At 42.2% G+C, this 23,543-nt stretch overlaps 1 protein-coding gene and 1 long non-coding RNA gene across 16 annotated transcripts in view; both read left to right on the forward strand.

Moving 5' to 3' along the window:
* The window catches only part of RGS6 (regulator of G protein signaling 6), a 603,251-nt gene that overhangs the window by 216,860 nt on the left and 362,848 nt on the right, over positions 1 to 23,543 (forward strand). The window lies entirely within an intron of this gene.
* On the forward strand, positions 7,968 to 14,281 carry LOC109268218 (uncharacterized). The gene is made up of 3 exons (XR_002080521.2): positions 7,968 to 8,428; positions 11,478 to 11,553; positions 12,249 to 14,281. It is a non-coding gene; the product is annotated as an uncharacterized LOC109268218 (long non-coding RNA).

Raw genomic sequence — 23,543 nt, forward strand, 5'->3', positions numbered from 1 at the left:
TTTTTGGAGAAGTTTGGGGTGAGACTCTTTCTTTTAGCTTCCCCTTCAGAGAGAAGTCCTCATTTTCCTCACATGTTCATTCGTCTGCAGTTAGTAGAGATTTGTGGCCGGTGTGCCAGAGAGGGGTTGCCTTGGTGGGGTTGGCTGGCCTCCTAGCCGGGATCGCCGTGCAGTGAAGTGGCCAGCCTCTGGCAGCCTGTCAGGTGAGGGAGAAGGCCGCTGTGTGGTCGTGTGGATCGTAGGCACACGGGCACATTCCCGTCTCCGGGCGCTGGATCCAGAGCACGGAGGCTATGCAATCAGATGCACCGGGTCCGGTCATTGCTGTCTTGTGCCTTCGCCTTCTTGGGGGGGGTCCCCCTGCTCACATAGTGTTGACAGTGATGGCTTTGCGTCCTGCTGGTTAGTCCTTGGGCATTGAGAGCTTTTTTGTCTCCTTGTGTATTTGCTCAGGTGATACCTTTGAACGCATTCAGGCCTTTTGGGTGGACGTAATTTAGGTGATTCTTCCTAAGAAAATAGAAGCAGCTGGGTTCTCTGTTTTGCACGTGGTGATCGTTAAATCAGGGCGTTGGAAGCGGCTGACTCTATGTAGCCAATTCTGTGAGGCTGTCTTGATTAGGAGGACATTTGACTTGGATGGGCTAATGGGGCTGAATCAATAAGGAAAACACAGTTTCTTCTTGCCTGCCTTTTAAATGACTAAGAAATGCACGTAACGATTCCCCCCATTACTCCATTTAAGCCCCCACTTCTGACGCCACACCACATTTTTTTCTCATCCTGTCTCTCAGCATTAGCCCATCCCACAGTGAGTGGGTAGAGGGGAGTCATGAGGTAGGAGGTGCATACGTGGATTATGCATTACTTAGGAGAGAAAAAGCTGATGCTTGCTTTTTTTTTTTTAACTTTTATTAAAAAGTTCCCAAGTCAACAGAACAGTATTAAAATTGTCTTATCAGAATGCCCTATTCTTTTGCATTTTCCTAGTTAAGGAGACTGCCATGAACTCTGGGGCCTGCCTAGGTGAGGGTCTTGAAAATATGATTAAAGGTTAAATATTTGTTTATTGTTTTTGAGAGAGAGAGACAGAGAGAGAGCGAGTGGAGGAGGAGCAGAGAGAGTGAGACAGAATTCTAAGCAGCCTCCAAGCTGTCAGGGCAGAGCCGTACGTGGGGGCTCGAACCCACAAACCCTAAGATCATGACCTGAGCCAAAACCAAGAGTTGGATGCTTAACCGACTGAGCCACCAAGGCACCCCGAAAGTGTGATTAAAGATTAAAGTGATTATAGTGAAAGTAATAAAAACAGGAAAAAAAAATACCTTGGATATAAACCTATTAAGCCACCTTTAGAAAGGTGAATGAAAATGACAGTATTACAAAAAAATGTTAGAATTGTTGGCTTTACTTTGAAATTAGTATGTAAAGGAACATTTTATTTATTACACTAATGCATCTTTAATTTTTAAAATTATGAGATTTATATCCTCTAAGTACAGCCTGAGTACATTTTAATATTTAGTTGTTAAGTTTTTTCTTAAACTGTGATTTAAAAACAAGTCATGGGGTGCCTTGGATTTCTCTCTCCCTCTCTGTCTGTCCCTTCCCTGCCCATGTTCTCTCGCTCGCTCGCTCCCTCTCAAAATAAATAAGTAAACTTAAAAAAAAATAAAAACAAGTTATAATTCTTAAACTGGGTTTCATTATTTTGGGAACCAACAGTGTTTTCTAGTAGAACTTATTAAAGGTTTAAAAATGTAAGGTAATGAAAAAAGAGTATTCATGTCAAAATTTTCGCCGAGTTCCAGCATAGGACATAATTGGCCATAACTGTAAAAAACGTTTAAATTTTGAGGTTATTGTAGAGTCACATGCAGTTGTGAAAAATAATACAAAGAGATCCTGTATTTCTCTTTCCCTTGTTCTTCCTCCCCACCCTCCGGTAACATCTTATAAAACTATAGCATGATATCGCAACCAGGTTATTGACATTAATACAGAACAGTTCCATTTTTTATGTGTTTGTTTATTTTTGAGAGGGGGGAGGGGCAGAGAAAGAGAAGGAGGGAGACAGAGGATCTGAAGCGGGCTCTGTGCTGACAGCAGAGAGCTGGATGCGGCCTCAAACTCACGAACCATGAGATCAGGACCCGAGCTGAAGTTGGACGCTTAACCGACTGAGCCACCCAGGCGCCCCTATAACAATTCCATTGAAACAAGCCTCCTGTGAGCTGCCCTTCTATAGCTCTCTCCCTTTGTTGGGAACAACCTAGTTCTTCCCTACTGTTTCTTCCTTGTGAGTCTTCTTTACTCCTCACACAGAACACTTCACTCCTGACACTTCTGGTCACCAGATGTGTGAAAGTTTCCCCCACACTGGGCAATTCTATAATGCAACTCCTATATCCTATAATTCAACTCCTCCTGGCACTATCTACATGGAGACAGCATCAGATTCCACAGATTAAGAGTTCAGTTCTACAAGACTGTGCCCTACCCTCCACTTCAGAAGCCAGTCGCAAGCCCTAGGCTGTTACTTGTGCTTCTGACCAACCAGCTACGGGTGACAGGTTCCGGTGACCTCCTCAGGTTTGATTAACTTGCTAGAGAGGCTCACAGAACTCAGGGAAAAACACTTACCTTTACCAGTTTATTAAAAAATACAATAAAGGATATGAATCAATAGCCAGATGAAGAGATACATAGGGCAAAGTCCCAAACAAAGGTGCTTCTGTCTTCATGGAGCTTGGGGCCTTTCTCCTGACCTCTAACAACTACTAATCTATTCTCTGTTTCTAGAAGTTGTCATTTCAAGAATGAAATCGTGTAGTATGTAATCTTGTAGGGTAGTCTTTTTTTTTCCCTGAGCACAGTTGCCTCATGATTCATCGGAGTTGCATGGATCAATCATTCATTTCTTGTTTATCTCTGAGCTGTATTCCATGGTGTGGTTGTATCACAGCTATTTAACCATTTACCTACTGAAGGACATCTGGGCTATTTCCAGCTTTTGCCTATTATACAAAAGCAAGCAGGACTTTTTTTTTTTTTAATTTTTTTAATGTTTATTTATTTTTGAGACAGAGAGAGACAGAGCATGAACGGGGGAGGGTCAGAGAGAGGGAGACACAGAATCTGAAACAGGCTCCAGGCTCTGAGCTGTCAGCACAGAGCCCGACGCAGGGCTTGAACTCACGGACCGCGAGATCGTGACCTGAGCCGAAGTCGGCCGCCCAACCAACTGAGCCACCCAGGCGCCCCAAGCAGGACTTTTAAAAAACATACTTATAGCGATGTTTATGACTCCATCTTATTACAGAGTATTTATTGGGCTGAGGAGAGTAAGATTAAAGGCTTAGAGTCAATTAGGACTAAAACAAATGTTATGAACTATTACAGTCTAGCTCAAAGTAGTTTGATTTCATTAATGTAGTTAAAAATTTTTTTAAGTTTATTTATTTTTGAGACATAGTACAAGTTGGGGAGGGACAGAGAGAGAGGGAGACACAGAATCTGAAGCAGGCTCCAGGCTCTGAGCTGTCAACACAGAGCCCAACGCAGGGCCTGAACTCACAAACCGCAAGATCATGACCAGAGCCGAAGTCGGACGCTTAACTGACTGAGCCACCCAGGCACTCCTAATGTAGTTTATTTTTGATATTCAGTCAAGCTCAACTTTAGTATTGGCCAAGGTCCGTCAAGAGAATTTACCTATAGTTATGTTGTTTAGTATAGTTACGTTGTGCCCATGTTTTCAACCCGAATGATTGCTCAGAACACACTATAAACAATTTACTTTTGTTAAGTGTTGCTCACATATCTCATTGTGTTTCTGGCGATGTGATAGCACATGATTGGGTTTCTTTTTTGCTGCCAACCCCAATTGTTGGATGTTTAAAAAACACTAACCACCCTTATGTGCTTGGAGGTCTCTGATGAAAAGGCTTAATTAAATAAACATTCCATAATGAACAGAAGTGCCAGCACAGGCACAGTCTGTGAAATGTACAGCATATTGACGGCCGGCCGGTTATCAGTTGAGGGACACTCAGAAACATGTGGTTATATTGGTAGGAACTGGAAGGATCCAGTCTGCTTCCCCTTGGATCCCACAGAGTATATGTGTACGTGTGTTCGTGCTCCATGTCAGCCCTGACAGGGACAGAGAAACAGAATAACTGGCATCTTATCTGCCCAGCAGGTGCTTCTGGCAATGGTCATTTGTGATGTTGTTTTTAATATAATTCACAAAATTTCTCTAGGAAAAACACGTTGGAACAGACAATAAAATGTCATCTGCTTCATAACTTTTTCCTAAAAGGCTTGGAGTTTTAAACAAGCTTTCTGCTTTGATCTCATAACAGTCTCTTGGAAATATTGTTAGTCCTCTTTGGGCCATATTTTACAATTGGAGAAACTGAAATAGAGAGACCAGATTGGTCTAGGAAAACTTTGTGGAGATAGGAAAGTGAGTTGACTCTTGCTTGCCCTAGAAAATGGGGAATTTAAAGAAGGAAATAGTCCTGGAGGATAAAAGTTGACAGCTTTGTTGGGGTGCCTGGGTGGCTCAGTGGGTTAAGCATCCAACCTTTGATTTCGACTCAGGTCATGGTCTCAAGGTTCATGAGATCGGGCCCCACGTCAGGCTCTGTGCTAACAGCGTGGAGCCTGCTTAGGATTCTCTCTCTCCCTCCCAATAAAGTTGACAGCTTTGTTAAAGAAAAAAGTGAATGAATTGATGAGGCCGGAAGCTCTTTAAAGGCAAGAATTCCCTTTCATCTGTATTCCCAGTACCTAGTTGGAGTCCAGCCCAATGGAAGCGTTCAATAAATATTTGTTTAACGCATAAATAAACGTATGGATGACCAAACTACAATTTCTGATGTTGCCATTAAAGACACTTTTCTCAGACGGTTCCTACCCACCTTATCCTGATGGTGGTGTTTAAATCAAGTATCTATGGCTGCATAACAAACTTATCCAAAACTTAGTGGCTTATGAAAGTAGTTCTGGGGATTCACTGGATACACTTGGACAGTTCCTCTGGTTGTCCTTGACATTTCTCTTGCAGTTGGATAGCAGCTGGGATGGAGTTTCTGGAATTTCCACTTGGCTACAGGGATGTTAGGCCCCCTTTCTCTCCAGGTGGTCTCAGGGCCTTTCCTCTTTCTATGGCCTTTCCAGCAAAGTATCTGAACATCTAACTTGGTGGCCCAGGGCTCTCAGAAAGTCCAAGGTGGAAGCTTTCAGGTTTTTCAAAGGCTCAGGCCTGGAAACGTCAATAAGCCACTTCCTCTGCCTTCTTTTAGTTAAACAGTCATGGGAGCCAGCTCAGATTTAAAAGGAGGGGTAATAAATCCCACCTTTTGATGGGGCTCCACTGTGGTTTTCCATCAAGTCTCCAACACTGGATGTTTTACAACATGGTTTCCATCCAGTCATCCAACACTGGATGTTTTACAATTCACTCAATTCTGACACTAACCACCTAGAGTTAGCACAGACCCCACAGGTTAAGGGCTCAGTCCCACAAAAGTGCCTCCTACTTCAGATACCGGCCACAAGTGAGGGTATTTCCAAGTCATCCACACTTCTGTCCAGCCAATTGTAAATTAGGAGGTTCCCCCAACTCTACCTCAGGTTTAGTTATTCACTCAGAAAACTCAGGAAAATGCTATATTTAAGATGACACTTTGTTATAAAGGACACAAATGAACAGCCAGATGAAGTGGGGCATGGGGGGGGGGGCAGTGCAGAAGGATCCTGAGTGCAGGAGCCTCTGTCCCCTTGGAGTTAGGGTATACCACCCCCCAGGTACATCAATATGCTCACTGATCAGGAAGCTCCCCAAACCCCATTGTTCAAGAGTGTTTATGGAGGTTGTGTTGACTAGTAATGATTCATTAAATCATTGGTCATTGGTGGTTGAACTCCATCCCCTCCCCCTCCCCAGAGGTAGGGGGAGGGGGTTGAAAGTTCTAGCCCTGTACTGCTGTGTGTGGCCAACCCCTCTTTTGAAACTATCTAAGGGACCACCTTGAGTTACCATGATAGCATAAACTCAGGTATAGTCCAGAGGGATTCATTATGAATAACAAAAAAGCACTCCTATTATTCAGGAAATTTCAAGGGTTTTTAAAGCTCTGTGGCAGGAACCAGAAATGGGGACAAAGGCAACATGTATTTTTTATTGTATTGCAAGGGTAATGACAAAGGATATGTGGCTACCTTTAGTCCACCATGCTGGTCCTCCACAGACTCAAGCTGGCCTATCACTTTACCCAAAATAGATGGAATTTTAAGAGTGACTGTTTTCCTGTCATGTACTTTGTTAAATAATAAAAATTCAACCCATACATTTTACAGATCTAAGTGACTTTGATAAGCATGATTCACAAATCGGGCAGCATCCCATCTAGCAAGTAGAGGAAAGCCCCAAGGAGTTGTACAAAATTTATAGGAAGGAAGGTGGGACGGTAAGTTCTTAGCAAAAGAAAAGATTGTTTCAGGCAGGGCCACCTTCCCTGAGGGGAAAGGGCAGGGGTATTATTAGGTGGATTATTTAATCTTCTTTTGGGGGGGATAGAGAAAGCCCACATGACAGATTCCTCACTGATGCTGATTAGAAAATTCCTGACTGACCAGTTAAAACTACATTTCTGCAGAAGGTTGAAATGGCAGTTAGATTAGGTATTGAGTCCTGGTTTGGTGACCTGGCCTATGTGATGCCATTTTGGGCCTGTGGTTTTCTTTTTAACAATTCCTTTCTTTTCATCAGACTCCCAGCTTAATTGAGAGATGTGATCAAAATTTAAGACATTAGCTCCACTCTCAGCTACTGTTGAGAAGTTCTCATAGTTTTTGTTGCTCTTTGGGATCCAGAGGTCATGATATTTTTGCTTAACTTCTGGGATCTTCATAGGTCATGGCTTTGGGTTCACATTCTTTAAGTTGGTAATTTTTCTTGTTCCTTTTTTGACATTCCATTCTTAGGGAGATCATTTGCTTGGTGGTTTGTGGCTACAAACATGCATTTAAATGTTTTGAGAGAATACAATGTACCAGGGAGATTATTATGAATACTAAAAGCAAGATAATTCCCAGTGTTTGGAGTGCACTTCAGAGCCATGGTCTCCAAGACCCAAACCAATCAAAGAAAGACCCTGTTGAAGGAATTACCCTTTCAGCCTAACTGGCTTGCTCCATGACTTTATATAACTTAGTTTTACCTTCCCCAGATGTGTTGATCCAGGTATAGCAGGTGGTATTAACTACAGTACAGACACCTCCTTGCTCAGCTAAAAGATACTCAAGGGCTCTCCTATTATCAAGAACAATTTTTGCCAGAGAGTCTAAGGATCTTTGTTGGGTTACTATTGCTTTAGCAGTGGATTCTGCAACAATTTCAGGAATTAAGGAGAAATTCCTCATCAGGCCTTATTTACATTTATTCCAAAACAAAGAAATAGAGACCTATCAAAAGGAGTGAATCCTGAATCATGAAAGCCTCCTGGTAGGTACTTTCTTTCTTTTTTTATTTTATTTTATTTATTTTAATTTTTTTTTTAACGTTTATTTATTTTTGAGACAGAGAGAGACAGAGCATGAACGGGGGAGGGGCAGAGAGAGAGGGAGACACAGAATCGGAAGCAGGCTCCAGGCTCTGAGCCATCAGCCCAGAGCCGACGTGGGGCTGGAACTCACGGACCATGAGATCGTGACCTGAGCTGAAGTCGGACGCTTAACCGACTGAGCCACCCAGGCGCCCCCTGGTAGGTACTTTCTAATTCAATAATGTAAATTCAGGGGAGTCGGCCAATGAGATGTCTCGTTTTGCTTGTGAAAAGTTAGGGCCACAGTTAGGTTTTCTTGTAGCCTGAAATAAAAGGTTGTTCTAAATTCTGGAATTTTCCCCCTCCCCCACCCCCCAGCAAGGGCCTGGGAGATATAGATGAGGACATTATCTTTCCAGGCTAATGCCAGAGTAAAGGAAAGGAAAAGAAAGAGAAAAGGTTTCATGTTCAGTTAAAGTATGAAGTCTTTATCTGTTGTCTTGGGCAGAAGTAATCAACCTTGATGTCAGCTACTTATCTTCCTCATCAATTTGATTCAAAGGTCTCCAGCGTCTTCTAGTTTTGAAGAGGTGTCAGTGGTCAGAAGCACTTGATAAGGGCCCTTCCAGTGGAGCTCCAACACTCTCTTCATCTGATAACATTTCCAGAATACCCAATCACCATGCTCTAGATTGTGACCAACAAGAAGAACCCCTGAATTGGGATCTGGAAAGACTTCTTTAACCTGTTGATGACAGGCTTGAGCATAAGATCTCAGAGACTTAGAATAGCTGGTCACAGTAGCATGAGATAACAAAGGACAAGCAGAAGGCTGCATAGACATTGGTCTGCTGGTGACTCTTTCATGTAGAGTGAGTTTGTTTCTTAAAGGGGGAACTTCAAATAGTCAACAGGACCAGGGGTGTTACCTTAGCTCAGGGAAGTCCAATAGTTTCAGCACATTTAGAAATTTTAAGTTGGAGGATCTCTCAACCTTGTCTGACGATTGAAGTGATAAGGACAGTGATAATTCAAAGAAGTTTGCAAGGTTTTCATCAAGGCTTGTAAGATTCGTTCAGTGAGATGGTTTCCTTGATGACTGGAGATTATGGAAGGTTCCCAGTGAGAAACACATTCTCTAACAGTCTCTTTGCTACCATGATGGCATCAGCTTTGTAGCAGTGGAAGGCCTCAGACCATCAGGAAAACACACAAACGGTAATAAAAACACTGTGACAACCCTCACTAAGTGGCATCTGAATGTAGTCTAGTTGTTGGTGTTCTAAGGATCCAGAGACAGGAGGTCTGAGGCCTCTGGGGACAAAAGTAATTTTTCCAGGATTATGGACTTGACTAGTTACACATTGCTGGTGACTATTTTTTGCTATTTTGTACAAGTCTCCCCACTAATGTCTGTTAGTAATTTGAGACATCTTAAATGCCCTGTAGGGGGGTGGAGGAATGTAAAAATGGAAACATGGGGTTTTCCAGGGAGCCGGGAAGAACCAAGTGGCCACCTTGGGTTTCCCATAACCATGGCTATTCATTGAATTTACAGTCATTATTTTACAATTTTGATGTTTCTGATCTGGGAGCCAACTGTCACCATGTTGCAAGGACATCATGACGGCAAAAGTCTGGCAATAAGGGGTCATTTTTGTAGAAGCAGAATGGACTTTATCCACATGTGCCATAACCTTTACAGATTCTGTTGCTGTTTGCCTTTTCATGAGAGTCAGCTAAATCACATATTAAATTTTTTTCCCCAAGATTCCTTTTCCACTCTCCTTAGTGGCTTTAATTACATATATTAGAGGTTTTTTTTTAATGCTTAGAAACTTTAATTTCTAGTGAAAACCAAGTAGTAAGCAATTGTGAACTGATATACCAGCATGTACCTTTTTAATTTTCCAGCGTAGTGCAAACACATCCAAATATCTTTTACTTTCTCTGTAATAAGAAGCCAAAGTAGAGACACCTATGTTCAGTAATTAATATTTTGGTATTTTATCTTATTTGGAAATGATCTAAGTAGTAAATGAATTTAACTTATCATTTCACCGAACTCAGCAAAACTTTAAGGTTTTAGGTTACCAAAAAGATTTGGGAGACTATTTAAAAGTTTGCCTAAAATTTAAAATTTTCTTTACATCTATTCAATTTACTTGTTCTTAACAATTCTGCTTGAATCACCCATAAAAATTTAATGAGACATCAAAGTCAGTCATTCTCCCAAGCTAGTTTTAAAGAACATTTTGTAACAGATAACATCAACTCACCTGACTTTAAGTAAACCCAGGCAGAATAAAAGTTGTAATTTTAATGTTGATAACTCTAAAGACATGTCTAATTAAACCAAAAACCAAATATTTTCCCAGATCGTGTGAACTTGAAAAAACATTTGTGTTAGTTTCTATCTTTCTGAGAATTTTAGAATGCCTAATCCTTACAAGTGCTTGCCTTCAAAATAACTAAATAGAGCTCTTTTACAAATTAATTTTAGCAGTACCGTCCAGAGGTAGAAAAATATCTCACACCTACAGCATATACATGTGGACACACACACAAACACAGAGACCAATGCAAAGACCCTGTAGTTTACTAATGTTTGAGGAGAAGATTTTTAAGATTTGTATTTGTGCCTGGAATTAATCTTAAGGAGGCTGTGCTATAGAACTCTTTTGGCAGTTTGTATTTTATTTTATTTTTTAAGATTCCTTATTTTTAAGTAATCTTCACACCCAAGGCGGGACTTGAACTCACAACCCCGAGATCAAGAGTGGCACACTGCACCCACTGAGCCAGCCAGGCGCTCCTAGCAATTTGTGTTTTAAAAAGACTGCTTGCTTCTTTTTCTTTCTTTCTCCTTCAGTCTCAGATGATTGTGGGCTACGCTTACATTTCAAAGACATAAGATTTAAAACTTCAAGGGACAAAGAAAGACTGCAAGTTCCCCCCAAGATGGACTTTGGTTTCCCAGAGCCAATAATTTACAAGCCAGCCATTTGAGATAAATGGGAAGTTTTGGGAGTAGTAAAGGAATAGGTGAATTTTGAATTGCCTCTATAGCTGCATTTCTAGTTTTGTAAAGTTTTGTAAGATAAGGACTATTATTTTAATTCCTCAAAGACTTGGGTTGTAACTTAAATGACATCATATGTTGGTCTATGCTTCCAACTACACTATCTTCAATTGGCTTCTTTCCCTCAGGGCACATAGTTCTAATTTTAAATATTTCTGGGAGTATTGAATTACCTGCCTTGGGTGTAACAGATGTCCCCAAAGAGTGTGCAAAGGATACTACCTTCTCAAGATCCAGAGTCATTCCTGAAGATAGCCAAAAGAAAGAACCAACAACCCATGTGTCCCAGGCAGGCAGAAAGCCAAGCCTAGTTATACAAATTGAGACAAACAAGAAGGCAATAGCTGTCCCCAGGAGGGAGAGGATCAGTGAATGACCTATGGGCTTAGATTTGGAAAGGAAGGAACAATGTGAAATTTCATTTTCCTTTCTTGACTGGGCACCACAGACAGAGACAGAGAAGAACAGATTCCGGTGAAATTTTCACCCTCCCCTGGCTTCTGCCAGTTTTTCTAGGATCCCTCCTGCAGGCTGGTATCTACCAGAATTTCTCCTTGGCTGTTTAAAGGAACAGCATGCAGTTTACCAGAAAATCCCTCAGTTTTGTCAACTCTGGGAGAGGTCTGTAAGGGAACCCTCCTCCTGAGGTAGGTATAGGGGTGTCCGTAAGGCCATTAACTCAGCAGACTTTTGTTTATGATTGTGTAGTCTTTTCAGAGTGGAAAAACAATTCAGACTAGAAGGAGCTCTCAAAGGAGGATAGAGGGGAGCAGTGGGAGTTAGGTGAGTCTTACAGTCTTTTGTTTTAGGTCTCTCTCACATCTTTAATTTTTCATCAGCCTTTTGCACTAAGTCTTTCAATGAAACTACTTTGGAATCCTGAGACCTTTTGCGGGCTTCTGCTTGCCAATTAAAGTAGGTATCCCATTCTGTTTAATTTGGGAACCCTTGCTTTTAAGTGTACTTCTTAAATGAACCATCTTGTCTAATTGGAGCATTCCACGTAATGGCCATTGTATTTGTGAGTTGAAGTTCCCCTGTGGGCTGGCAGCAGTTTGGTAGGTCCCTAGCTGCAAATGGAATTAACCCATATTTCTTTCCAGCCACATCCATCTACAGAGGGGTGCAACTCACATTTCTGTCTGGCCTTATTTTGGGTCCCCCAGCCTGACAACTGCCAAACCAAATTCTTCAGGACACAAAACAAGCTTATTACAATTTTGCTGTTCCTCCACTCCCCCCCCACCCCCCCCCCACCCCCCCGCTGCCCAGGTACCTGCAACTTTCAGGACTATAATTCTTAGACATAAAATAAGCAGGTGTGCCTGAAGGTAGTGCACTTGAATCTTTAGAATTTAAGGATCCTAGTAGCTAAGCCTTTGAGTTTCTCAGAGTCAAACTGACACCTGAAAGGGATATGCTGCTGGGTTGGGGATCGTTTGTGTTTTACAGTGTCCCTCATTGCATGAAAGCTTTCTTGAGGTTGGGAGTGACCCAGTATCAATCTAACTCATTGCATGACCAATTTATCCTATCGTGAGAGTCTTCTTGAAGTGGTGAATGCCCTAACAGCCTTTAAATGCTTGGCCTGTGCCCACCAATCTTTGCAGGTTTCTGGCTTCCGAGGATTCCCTTGGCAATAACTTTTACTGCACAAAACAAGACAGACAAACATGTGCACCTTAACATATCTGTGGTAGCCAAGGGATGTTACTGACTCCTGGCCACAAGAAGGCCCTGTGTGCACTACCACCAATTCCTGTGGAACCATGGACTGGGCAAGTGATTAAACCAGCAAACCCCAAGGGATGGGGACTGTGGACTGATTCCAAACAAAATGGAGAAAGACAGCTGCTGCCAGCAGTTCCCAGTGTGGAATCCAGGGATAGAACTAAGGTCTAGGGTTTTTCCTCTGGGGAACTGTGGTCTGAAAGGCTACAGGCTTGAGCTCTGGGAAGACCCTTCTGACAGCTCAGTTGGGTCCTGGGCAAAACTACCCACTCACCTGGGTTCTGGGCAGAATTGCCTGCCCAGTTGGGCTCCAAGCATAATTGTCTGCCAGCTCAGGCTGACCACCCCTGTAAAGGAAAGCCAATTAGATGGAGACCTTGTACCCAACAGGAGTGGAGCTCAGAACTGAGAGGGGCTTCAGCCTTTGGAAACAGAGAGAAAGACAGTAAACCCAGACGGTTCATGGGGTACCACACTTGGGTTTCCTGTCCTCGGATGCCATTGGAAGTTCGCTTCAGATCCCAGCACTGCCACCAAATCTGTTAAATAATAAAAATTCAATTACATAATTTTAAAGATCCAGTTGGCTTTATTAACCAATTCATGAATCAGTCAGTCTCCATCTAGCACGTAGAGGGGGCTCTGAGGAGTTGTACGCATGGAAGGTTTTTATAGGAAGGAGGGTGGTACAATAAGTTCTTAGCAAAAGAAAAGAAAGGATAGTTTGACCTTGGCAGAAGGGCAGGAGATCTTATTAGGTGGATTCCCTTATCTTTTGGGGGATGGAGAGGGCCCACGTAACAGATTAACTCACAGATGCTGATCAGAAAATTCCTGACTATCCAGCCAAGACTACATTTCTGGGGGGAAGTTAGAACTGTAGTTAGGTTGGGTATTGAGTCCCGGTTTGGTGACCTGGCCTATGTGACACTATTTTGGGCCTGTGGTTTTCTTTTTAACAGCTTGGAAAATGTTTTATCCCCATTGCCACTAGAACAGGCTGCATAAGCTGTGGCTAATGTGTGCATGCCAGACACATGCATGGGTTTATCAGGAAAAGCTACTGAATTGATGTGTCAGGGGGAAGAGGGTAGTGATGGGAAAGCCCCACTGACAGGCCTCAGTGTTAGGCTCTGGTTTTTAGTTGTGGCTCCTTTGGCAACTACTCCTTAACCCCCTCAGCTCTCATGCCCACTAGGCCCTGAACTGAGGAGAGCTCAGACTATGCTGCTTCCCTTCAACTTGACTGTCTCCATCATTTCCCTCCTCACCCTTGTGTTCTTTTCTCACAAGCCTGACTCAGACCTAGTTTTTGCCTGTTTGTTTTCTTTTGCTCACAGACTATTCTCTTGGGCCAGATTCCTACCCCCGCCCCCCAATCATCTTATTCTGTCTCCTCAAATGTTTTTTTCAATGCAATCTTGCCAAAAGCTATTTTAGGGTTTGACTGTGGCTTTTTGGCATCATTATCTCACTGGGTCTAGTTTGGAGGTTCCTCTGGGATCTCTTGCTGGAGTCTTCTCTTTTTAGGATTTCCCAGTCTATATCAGAAGCATAAAAAAAAAAAATCATCACTTTGTCCTGGGGAGAATGTTATTTTCTCCATTCAGATATTTAAAAATCTTAATGCTCTACAACTAGAGTTTTATTTTGTAAGGGATATTCTCTGGTAAGCTGCCGATGGCAACCTATAATATGAAGTTCCATATGCCCCTTTGGGTTCAACTGTAATCTTTATGAGATAATTTCATCCCCTTCTTTCTTGCTGTGTAACTGAAATCCTCAAGAGCAAAGAAACTTTTGTATCCCTCCCACATCCCAGAACTAGCTTGGAGTTTGGCCTCAGGCAACAACCAACTAACAGTGCCTTGAAGATAATCCTCTGGGGAGTTAATTAAGATAGACTGAATAATTTAAGGGGCAGTTCTGGTGAGTGAAATAGAGAAGAGCATTTTGGGTTCAAGGGTTGATGCATCCCCTTTTTCATTATTTCAACTCTTACCTCTACTTTCTTGATGAACGTTAAAGAAAAGTAAACCTATTTTATAGATTTGATAGTGTTAATTAATTTTGGTGCTTACTATGGGTTCGCCTTTGGGCTGGGCTCCATGGAAGTTTGAGTTGTAATTACGCAGTAAGCTTTCAAATTGTACGATAAAATCCTAGTCAATTTTCAAGATCCATCCCAGAGGCCACCATCTCCAGGAAGTCTGACCGAACTCTTCTTTGGGTTTGGTCACTCCCTCATCCCTACCCCATACAACTTTCTACACAGCTACATTACAGCTCTTCAGATATCATCTTATATCTATTCGTTTACCCGTTTTACCTATTGGACATAAGCAATGGGTGGTGGGAACTGTTGGCTTCATTTGTTTATTCAATTATATTAATGAAGTGTTGGATATGTATCAGTCACTGGATTTGATCCTAGTGTTTCAAGGAATGAAGACAGTCCTCATTTTGTTGTGTGCACATTTTGTTGTGTGCATCAGTCATTCTGCAGCTGCATTTCTGCTCCACACTCCCTTTTTCCTCTGGACGATTAAGAAATTCAGCCATTTTGAAGAATTATTTAGCTATGAGTGTGGCTCAGTGTTCTCTAAGATTTGTTAACCCATCTCTAGTCCCTTTTTCCTCTGGACGATTAAGAAATTCAGCCATTTTGAAGAATTATTTAGCTATGAGTGTGGCTCAGTGTTCTCTAAGATTTGTTAACCCATCTCTAGTCAGAGGTGTAGAAGCTGGACATGTTTTGTTTGTAGTCTTTTCTCGGCCAGACACGGCTGCACCATCATCTTCTGATAGACTCTTTTAGGCCAGTGACTTGGCTTCTTTGATCTTGGTATCTTCGGCAGTGTTTTGCTCATATTCACTCCAAATCTGTTAGGCATTGAACTAAAGGAAAGGTACTCCACTTGGCATTTATATGCCTGTGGTTTATTTTTAAAGCCATATTTTATTTAAAAATTTTTTTAACATTTATTCATTTTTGAGAGACAGAGATAGGGCATGAGTGGGGGAGGGGCAGAGAGAGATGAGGAGACACAGAATCCAAAGCAGGCTTCAGGCTTTGAGCTCTCAGCACAGAGCCCAACACAGGGCCCAAACCCATGAACTGTGAGATCATGACCTGAGCAGAATTCAGATGCTTAACCAACTGAGCCACCCAAGCACCCCAAAAGACCTATTTTATTTAAAATGAGACTAACTTGAAATGCACTAGGATGGCTTCTTCTTAGAAGAAGGAACCTGGAAGATCAAGGAGATATGCCAGAAAGAGAAACTATGTATTTGTACGATTGCACCCATTTATCTGTTCCTATATCCCCTTGAAGATCCCCTTTTCAGCTCTAACACTGGCTGCATTTCTTTCATCTGAATTTCAAGATCTTTTATGGTGTTTCTCCTCCATACCCTTTACTTACCTTACTTAGCTTTTTGGTAATTCCAATACTTGCAATTTTTTTGTCCTCTCTCATATTCTGCTTTATATTTTACGGATTTAGAAATGTACTCTACTCAGTTGCAATCCTAGAACTGACTTGCTAAAGAGTCCAGAATTTGCCACAAGGTACCCTTTGCTGTATGTGGAAATGGGACCCTAAGGCATCAGCAAGAAGGTCAGTAAATGCTGACCATCCTGACCAGTGAAGTCTGTTAATACTTCCCACTTCTTTCCTTCAGAACATTTACTAGGCTTTCCATCTCCCAGGCTTGCAATAACCCCCTTCTCTTGAAAAGACCATGCCTTAGGGGCGCCTGGGTGGCTCAGTTGATTAAACATCCAACTTCAGCTCAGGTCATAATCTTGCGATTCATGGATTTGAGCCCTACATCAGGTTCTGTGCTGACAGCTCAGAGCCTGGAGTCTGCTTCATATTCTGTGTCTCCCTCTCTCTCTGCCCCTCCCCTGCTCATGCTCTGTCTCTCTCTGTCTCTCAACAATAAATAGCTGATAAAAATAAAATAAAATAAAAGACCATGCTTTATACATAGACCTTTCCAGTGTTTCTTCCATTCAGAGGATAGGAAGATAGCATATACTAGTGTGTGATTTGATAGACATAACTGATATTGCCTATGCTTCCACCATCAGGTAAGTCCCTAAATTTGTGTGGGGTCTTTCTTTCTTCAACCACCTTCTTCCGTGAGCCAGGCTTGCCTATTATGGTAAGCAGTTTACTCATCTCTTAAAGCAAAAGACACACTCTTACATGATTGGTGGACACATCATATTACTGCTTTATAGAAAACATCATTCATATTCAGTCTGTCTTTCTACACTTACCAGTAATGTTATGGTGTAGACTTCATGGAAGCAGGTTTCCTCTATGGCAGGTAATAATGCTTTCTTAGCATAGACTTAGTATATTTATCAACACAGAATTCTAAGCAACCACTTTCAATTGGGTAGAGTTGTTATTCAAACTGAAGCCCATTTGGGCTAACAACCAGTCCTCTCTTGTCTACATTATTCTTCTGCACTGGTTTCCTAAGAACTATCAAGCCCCTTAAGTTTAACGTTCATACTACTGTCACAGTTTTTCTTCCATTGTCAGCTTTGACTGAATTACTTATTCACTGAAGCTCTCTGGTGATTTTCCGCTGCACTCAGTTACCTCTGAATGTGTTGGCCATCTCTAGAAGGATAGGTATTACCTGTTTCTACATCCCCTCCCACATCCACTAAGGTTATTGTCTCTACTTTACCCTGAAGTCTCTTCTCATCTACAGTGACTAATGCTCCATCCACTAGAAATGGTATTAACTCCTTTCCATAAAGACCACACATAGTTGTTCTAGGATTGCCTGGAATTATAGGCTAATATGTCAGTGTTGGGGCTTCAGAGTTAATCCAACAGACGCATTTCAATTTTCCCTGGTTCTATGTGCACCAACTTAGTCATTAATTAAATCTCTGGGTCAGAAATTGTAGCAAGAATGTGCCATTTAATATGCTTCCCACATATTTTTAAAATAGTTTAACTTTTTTGCCTGTGTTTCTCGTACATGTGCCGTGATTGAGTTACTCTCTTGTCCCTTGACCTTGCCAACAACTAGGGCAGGATCAAAGTCTTGTAGTTCTCTTTATGGCATTTAACACAATGTCACAAAAACTTTGGCCTTAAGTACTTCTTCTTATGGTAAGCTTCATGGGACTTTGCTGTCTCGAAGAACTTTCTGGCCTGTGGGGCAGGAGATCCACTTGATTCTAGACCCGGCACAGACTCTCATTTGCTGCCACTGTGGGGTTCACCTAAAGATGTGGGCCTCAGTTTTCTCAGCTGTGAAGTGCGAGGATGGGATTCTCAGCAAGCTCCCTTCCAGCTCTAAACTTATCTGAGTTCCCCCTTTCCCTTGTTCTGTATCTGCCACTTTCTGGAATATCTTTTGTATTTAATATAATAAGTTTGTCCTCACTTTGAAAGGTGTTTATGACATGAGAAAGAGGTGGGAAATAGTTAACATAAATGAATTCTGAGAAGCCTAATACTTTTTTTCCTGCCAAGCTTCTCTTTCCTCCTCTTCCCCCGATATTTTTTGGGGGGTGGGTGGACGGGTGGGTGGCTTTTGCGATATTGATATTCAGAGAAGACTAGAGCATGCAGGACTGCAAAGGTTCATAACAGATGGTTATATGGTGCCATTTTAGGAGGGTTATTATAAATAACACATCTATTTTCCTGAATAGTAGGATGTCTTAAGTGTTGAGGCTTCACCCTACTATTGAAATAGAAAGAGGAGGAGGAATCAAGGAAACACCTAGCTAGAACATTTTTGCATGATCTCAACTTTCTTATTGTTCCCGAGCATCTTAATTTGGATAGTGGTGTGTTTTTGAGATTGAATGCAAGGAAATTCATTGCACAATTTTTCTGGCACTCATTTCCCTTCTCTAAATGCTGCTTTGCTGGAGCTGCTTCCTCCCTTGCCTGCGTGAGCTTGTCTGCCCATATCCCAGCTGCAGTCGGTTGGCACAACCTTTCTCCCGAGGAATTGTATTGTACTCCGGGTGGATGTAATTCACGTACCCACTATCCCCAAAGGGAGAAGCCGTCTCTGCATTGGTAACTACAAAGAAGGAACTGACCTTGTATCCCCACTGTAGAGTGAATATATCGTTTATGTTAGGTGTTCAATAAGATATTTTTTACCTCGAGGATAACGGAGACAGGGCATAAAGAAACTTGTCAAGCTTCTTTAGGATGGCAACCTTTGAACATGTTTTGCTCTGTGAATTGGAATATGCTGCCCATCAAATTGTCACTTCAGTGATTACCATACAAACATTTGGTTACATTAATGTAATTGCTTTCCTTACATGCTAACTTGGTAACCTGGTTCCTTGAAAGATATTACCCCATGTAATATCCAAGGGAAATGGAAAGAGGATGCCTTAGAATGTTACTTCTCTCGTTTTCCCATTCCAACCCCTGATTTAGTGCCCTTTATCTCTTCACCTCCAACCCTGCATGCTTTTCAATAAAAGAAAATGCATTTGGGTTGCCATAGCTCACGGACATTAGTGAGGGGGCACGCCGAAACTTGAGAGGACCCCCAGATTCTCAAACACCACTAACTGGGTTGGAACCACTGGAGGTCGAGCTGGATTTCCTCAGTGGTTTTATTCCCATTTTTGCCAGGGGCCTTGCACATGTTATGTCATAAGATACTTTCTACAGCACTGTATGGTAGGTATTAACACAAGTATAAACTTTATACTCTAAGCATAGGAACCACAGGTATGGAATCCTCAGATGCCAAGGGTCTGCTAGATGCCCTGAATGAAAAGGTAAGTTCTGTCATCTGTTATGGAAAACTAGAATGCAAGTGCAAAATGGACCGAGACCTCCATGGGGAGAGAGAAGTTTGATGCCTTTCTAGCAGTATCCCCAAAATGGACATTATGAGTACACCAAAGGGAAGGGATAATGTCCTCATCACTCTTCCTGTGGTAGAATTACATTTGCATCCTTCCTGCTAGAAACGTACTTCACTGCAGTGGGTCTTTACCTGTGTTTTTCTTTTTTGGAGGGAGAGTCCTTCTATTTCGTACACCGAAGTGGCCAGATACTCCATCTCTCTGCCCCCTGGCAGCTAGATCAGGGGTATGTCATGACTTGGGCTTCGCCAGTTGGTACTCTTCTTCTGCACTTTGGAGCTGGGGCATGTGCCGCAGAGATCAAAGGACACCCGAGCAAGATTCTAAGGCAGCAGTGTTGACAGGCAGTGAGAGAAGCAGCACGGAGTCCAGGGTGCCGCCACTGTCCGCCAGACCTTGTGTGGCTAGTTCCTGGAGTAGCCACCCTGAGTTTCTGCCTGGTTTTCTAACACTTCCATCAGTTGTCTTTTCTTCAGCGTTCTTCCAACGCATTCCTTTTCTGCTTAAGGTAGCCAGACTGAACTCCTGTGGCTCACAACCAATGACCTTGTATAATTCTGTCACAGAATACTGTGTGGCTTTGCTTAGTCACCTGGCATGAATTACCTTCTGCTCAGGCAGTTTAGAGACATCCGTAGTCCATATGGATCACTGTTAATTTCACTTTTTATGGTGAAAACTTGTTCCAGGTGGGAAAGCATGATTATTTTGGCTTGATTTTAATAAGCAGAAAACAAAGGAAAAGAAATACTGTGTTGGCACCGAGCATTAAAATATAAGGAAATAAAGCTCTTAATGGGTAGACTTTTAGCTAAGCTCCACAGGTTTATTTGTTTGTTTATGTTTTCTGCCTATTCATTCGACAAAAGGAACTAGGGAAATTCATGGCAAGGAGAAAATAAAGCATCAAAGAGGATACAAATATTGAATAAGGTATTGGAAACCCAGACACTTAGATCTTTAACATTCATTATGAGGTTACTTCACATTTCTTAGGCAGATTTTTTCCCCACCACTTGGTATTCTGTGTGTACACTTACATATTTAAATAATAAATTTTAAAAATCCCATAAAAAATGGTCAAGTTTTTTTCCCCATTTGACTTGCAGTTATTTCACTTCGATGAGACTCGTTAAGGAAACCATTTAGAGTTGTAAATGCCACCAAGTCATTCCAAAGTAAAGATTAGAAATTCTCATCAATCGCTAGTCAAAAAGGTCCTGACATTTCTCTATGGATTTGGCCCATGTGATTATTTACCAGTGACCATCCGACCTCCGTGCAAAGCTGCTCCCCCTGAAAGGGGCATGGTCTTTGCACAAGGTAGAGCGACACTTCATGGGTACCAGCAGCCATAACAGTTTCTTGAAAAGCAAATCAGATTCACATTTACTTGAGTGCTGGGTAAGATGTTTTGTAGGCAGAAAAGGAACTATACCCTACTATCATTTCAGCTTTTATACATCAAATCTTCTTATAAGTTTAAAAAGGCTTTATAATCATTTTAATTAGTGCTTTCTCACCAAGCCCTGGGTGGGACATGACTGGCACATTTTTCTAAGAAAATGTAGTTAATGCCGCATTTATGACATGGAATTGACACAAGATGCTAATTGGTGGGGAGCTGATAAAAGCAGCAGAATGATGGCAGAACACTGTTTCCATAGCCTGGCGCACCAGACTCTTTCCCCCATTTTTATAGGCTTAGGTAGTGGGGAGGGAAGGAGCTAATGACTATGATTTTTTACAGTAAAAAGGGAAGACAGGATTTCCAAAAGCATCATTAGAAATGTCAACATAAGCCTGTTTCAGAATTAAAGCAGTGTATCTCAAAACTCACCCCTGTAATGAAGCACCCTTAATATATTAACCAGCTGGTAACCAGCATCTGAGATCACATTTGGATGTGCCCCTTTCCAGAATGGCTGTGGGTGCTGGCTTCTTGTCTTCATCTGAGGATTTTCAGCTGGGCTTCTGAGCAGGCTGGACCCTGAGCCTGGGTTGAGGAGTGAGCCAGGCATAGGATTTTGAGGCCCTTTGCAGTGGGCTACTGGCAGACCTATCTTTATCTTTCATTCATAGGCATAGACTAGACTCCAGCCGCCTTTCCTTTAACTTGAGAGAGGTTATTTGACCATTCTAACTCTTGCTGTGTAAAAAGTGCAATGGTCCTTGTCAAGACATAACAAACTATATTTGAACATTGCTTTATCATTTACTGTTATATGCAGATGATAAGTGCTGTGGGGCAAAGACCTGCCATTCTCTATTCACATCATAAGCAAATGTGCAGAGACCAGGGTGTATTCTGAGTCTGTATGGTTGATCACAGCCCTCACCTAGAGTTTCTGGAGCTATTCCCTCAGTCAGTAGACCATGACATGGCACAGGAAGGGAACAACACCCAACTGAAGAGTGTTAACACATGTCTTTAGTGCCCTGATCCTCATTTTGCTGACTCATCCATGACTCTGGAATCTTCATGTAGATTCCATCGCCCTGAGGACCTGGTTTAGGAATATGGCTCCTCAGTTCCCCCAAGGTTGTCTCTGTCCTTGGTCTGTAGCACCAGAGCTGCTGTGTCCATCAGCCTCTGACGGTCCTCAACCCTCTCCCTGGTCAGGGGCCAGTCACACTGCCCCATTGACCCTATAGGGAGAACTCTGAGTTTCCACCCCTCTTTGCAGGAGTTGATCTCTAGGTAATATCATAGGCTCTCGAAAGCTGCAGACATACGTGTCTGCTAAGTCTCCATTGTCATCCATGGTTCTCCTCGAGCTTGTCCTCTACTGGGCAGTGAGGAAGGGCACAAGGTCAAAGGCCTTGACTCCAAGCGACTTCTCATACTCTCCAAAGATGTCCTAAAGGTGTGCCTCTACGAGCCATCAATTCTTGTTAGCTGTGGACTTGGGTTCTTCCAGCATGTGGCGTCAACCCTGCCATCTCTGTATGTCCTGTGTAGGACCTTGGGACTCATGGTAAACTTCAGTGCTGGAAGTAACTTCCAGTACCATGCTCCATATGGCTCCTCATCAAATTACATTCCTAGATTATATATTTCACACTAAAAAAATCTCCCAAGGTATCTAGGACCATACTGGATCCTAAATAAAATGCTTGTTAACAGTGTCACCTCCATTTAGTGTATATTGAAATAACTTTTTCTCCCCCAGTGTTCCCCTCTTGATCTCTACTTTGAGGGGCCACTCAGCCAGGACTTTCTGCGAGAGAATTGGTATATTTAGCAGTCATCAGATAGTTACTGTTATGGTGCTGAGTTTTTAGAAACCTGTTAATTGTACTAGCTTAAACCTAAATTACATGTTCCTGTCTTCATATGGTGATGATGATGATTTTATAAATGCTGGTTGGATAGCACTGTAATTAGTGGGCACCGGCTTCTATTTTGGTAACAATTTATTCTTATACCACGTTTGAGAGGTTTCTCTTTCCTGTGGTCACAAAGAGGTAAAAAAAAAATGACATCCTTTTTAATAAGGCATCCCAAGCAGCCTGAGTACCTATGAATTATAAATGAAAACTTTTCAGTGATTAAAATAAATATACTGATGCAGTCCCCTTTTCTGCGTCATTGCTTCACTAGGCCTGCATGAAAATCACTCAGAGGAAGTCCCATGGGTCTCTGAGATCACCTCCATCTGGTTCATGCATTTCTCTGATGTAAATCAGAGGGAATTAAGGACAGTGGCATTTTGGCTGGCTTGAGGAGAGGTGTTCTTTCTTCCAGGGGAGCCATCAGCCCCTTGCTGATAGGTTAGGTAGGGCCCTGTGGTCCAGCTCTTCATGGACTCGTGTTTGTAGCTCTGGTCTCACAATGTAGCTCGGTCCACATTTTGTTGCCTCAGTAATCAATTTCCATTTAATGTTCAAACATGATTCCATTCCATTCCTTTCCCAGGTAAGGCTTTATTTAGTAGCGACAGTTGAGGGCAGGTGCTGGGGCAGGTGAATTAAGGGCTCCTTTAATTTATGACCACAAGAGACCCTTGTAGAACCTTGAAGGCTGTCACTCTAAAATAAGAGCCAAACACAATCCCAGATGGATACTAATCAACATAAATGAATTGCATTTGCAGGAATCCTTCTTTCCCACTTCTCAGTGCAAAGCTCCTGCTGCCATCAGGGGCCATTGGGTGAGAAGTGGGTAGTAGGGAAAGTTCTTGAAGACCATAATGACATACATGAGGGCAAAGAAAGAGAAGCCTGGATAAAGAAGAAAACTTTCCCCTAGCTTTGTTTATTCCTCCCTGCCCTCCATTTGCCTTTT

Source organism: Panthera pardus, unplaced genomic scaffold (genome assembly GCF_024362965.1).
Source record: "Panthera pardus isolate Hobbes unplaced genomic scaffold, ASM2436296v1 HiC_scaffold_24, whole genome shotgun sequence".
Lineage (NCBI taxonomy): Eukaryota > Metazoa > Chordata > Mammalia > Carnivora > Felidae > Panthera > Panthera pardus.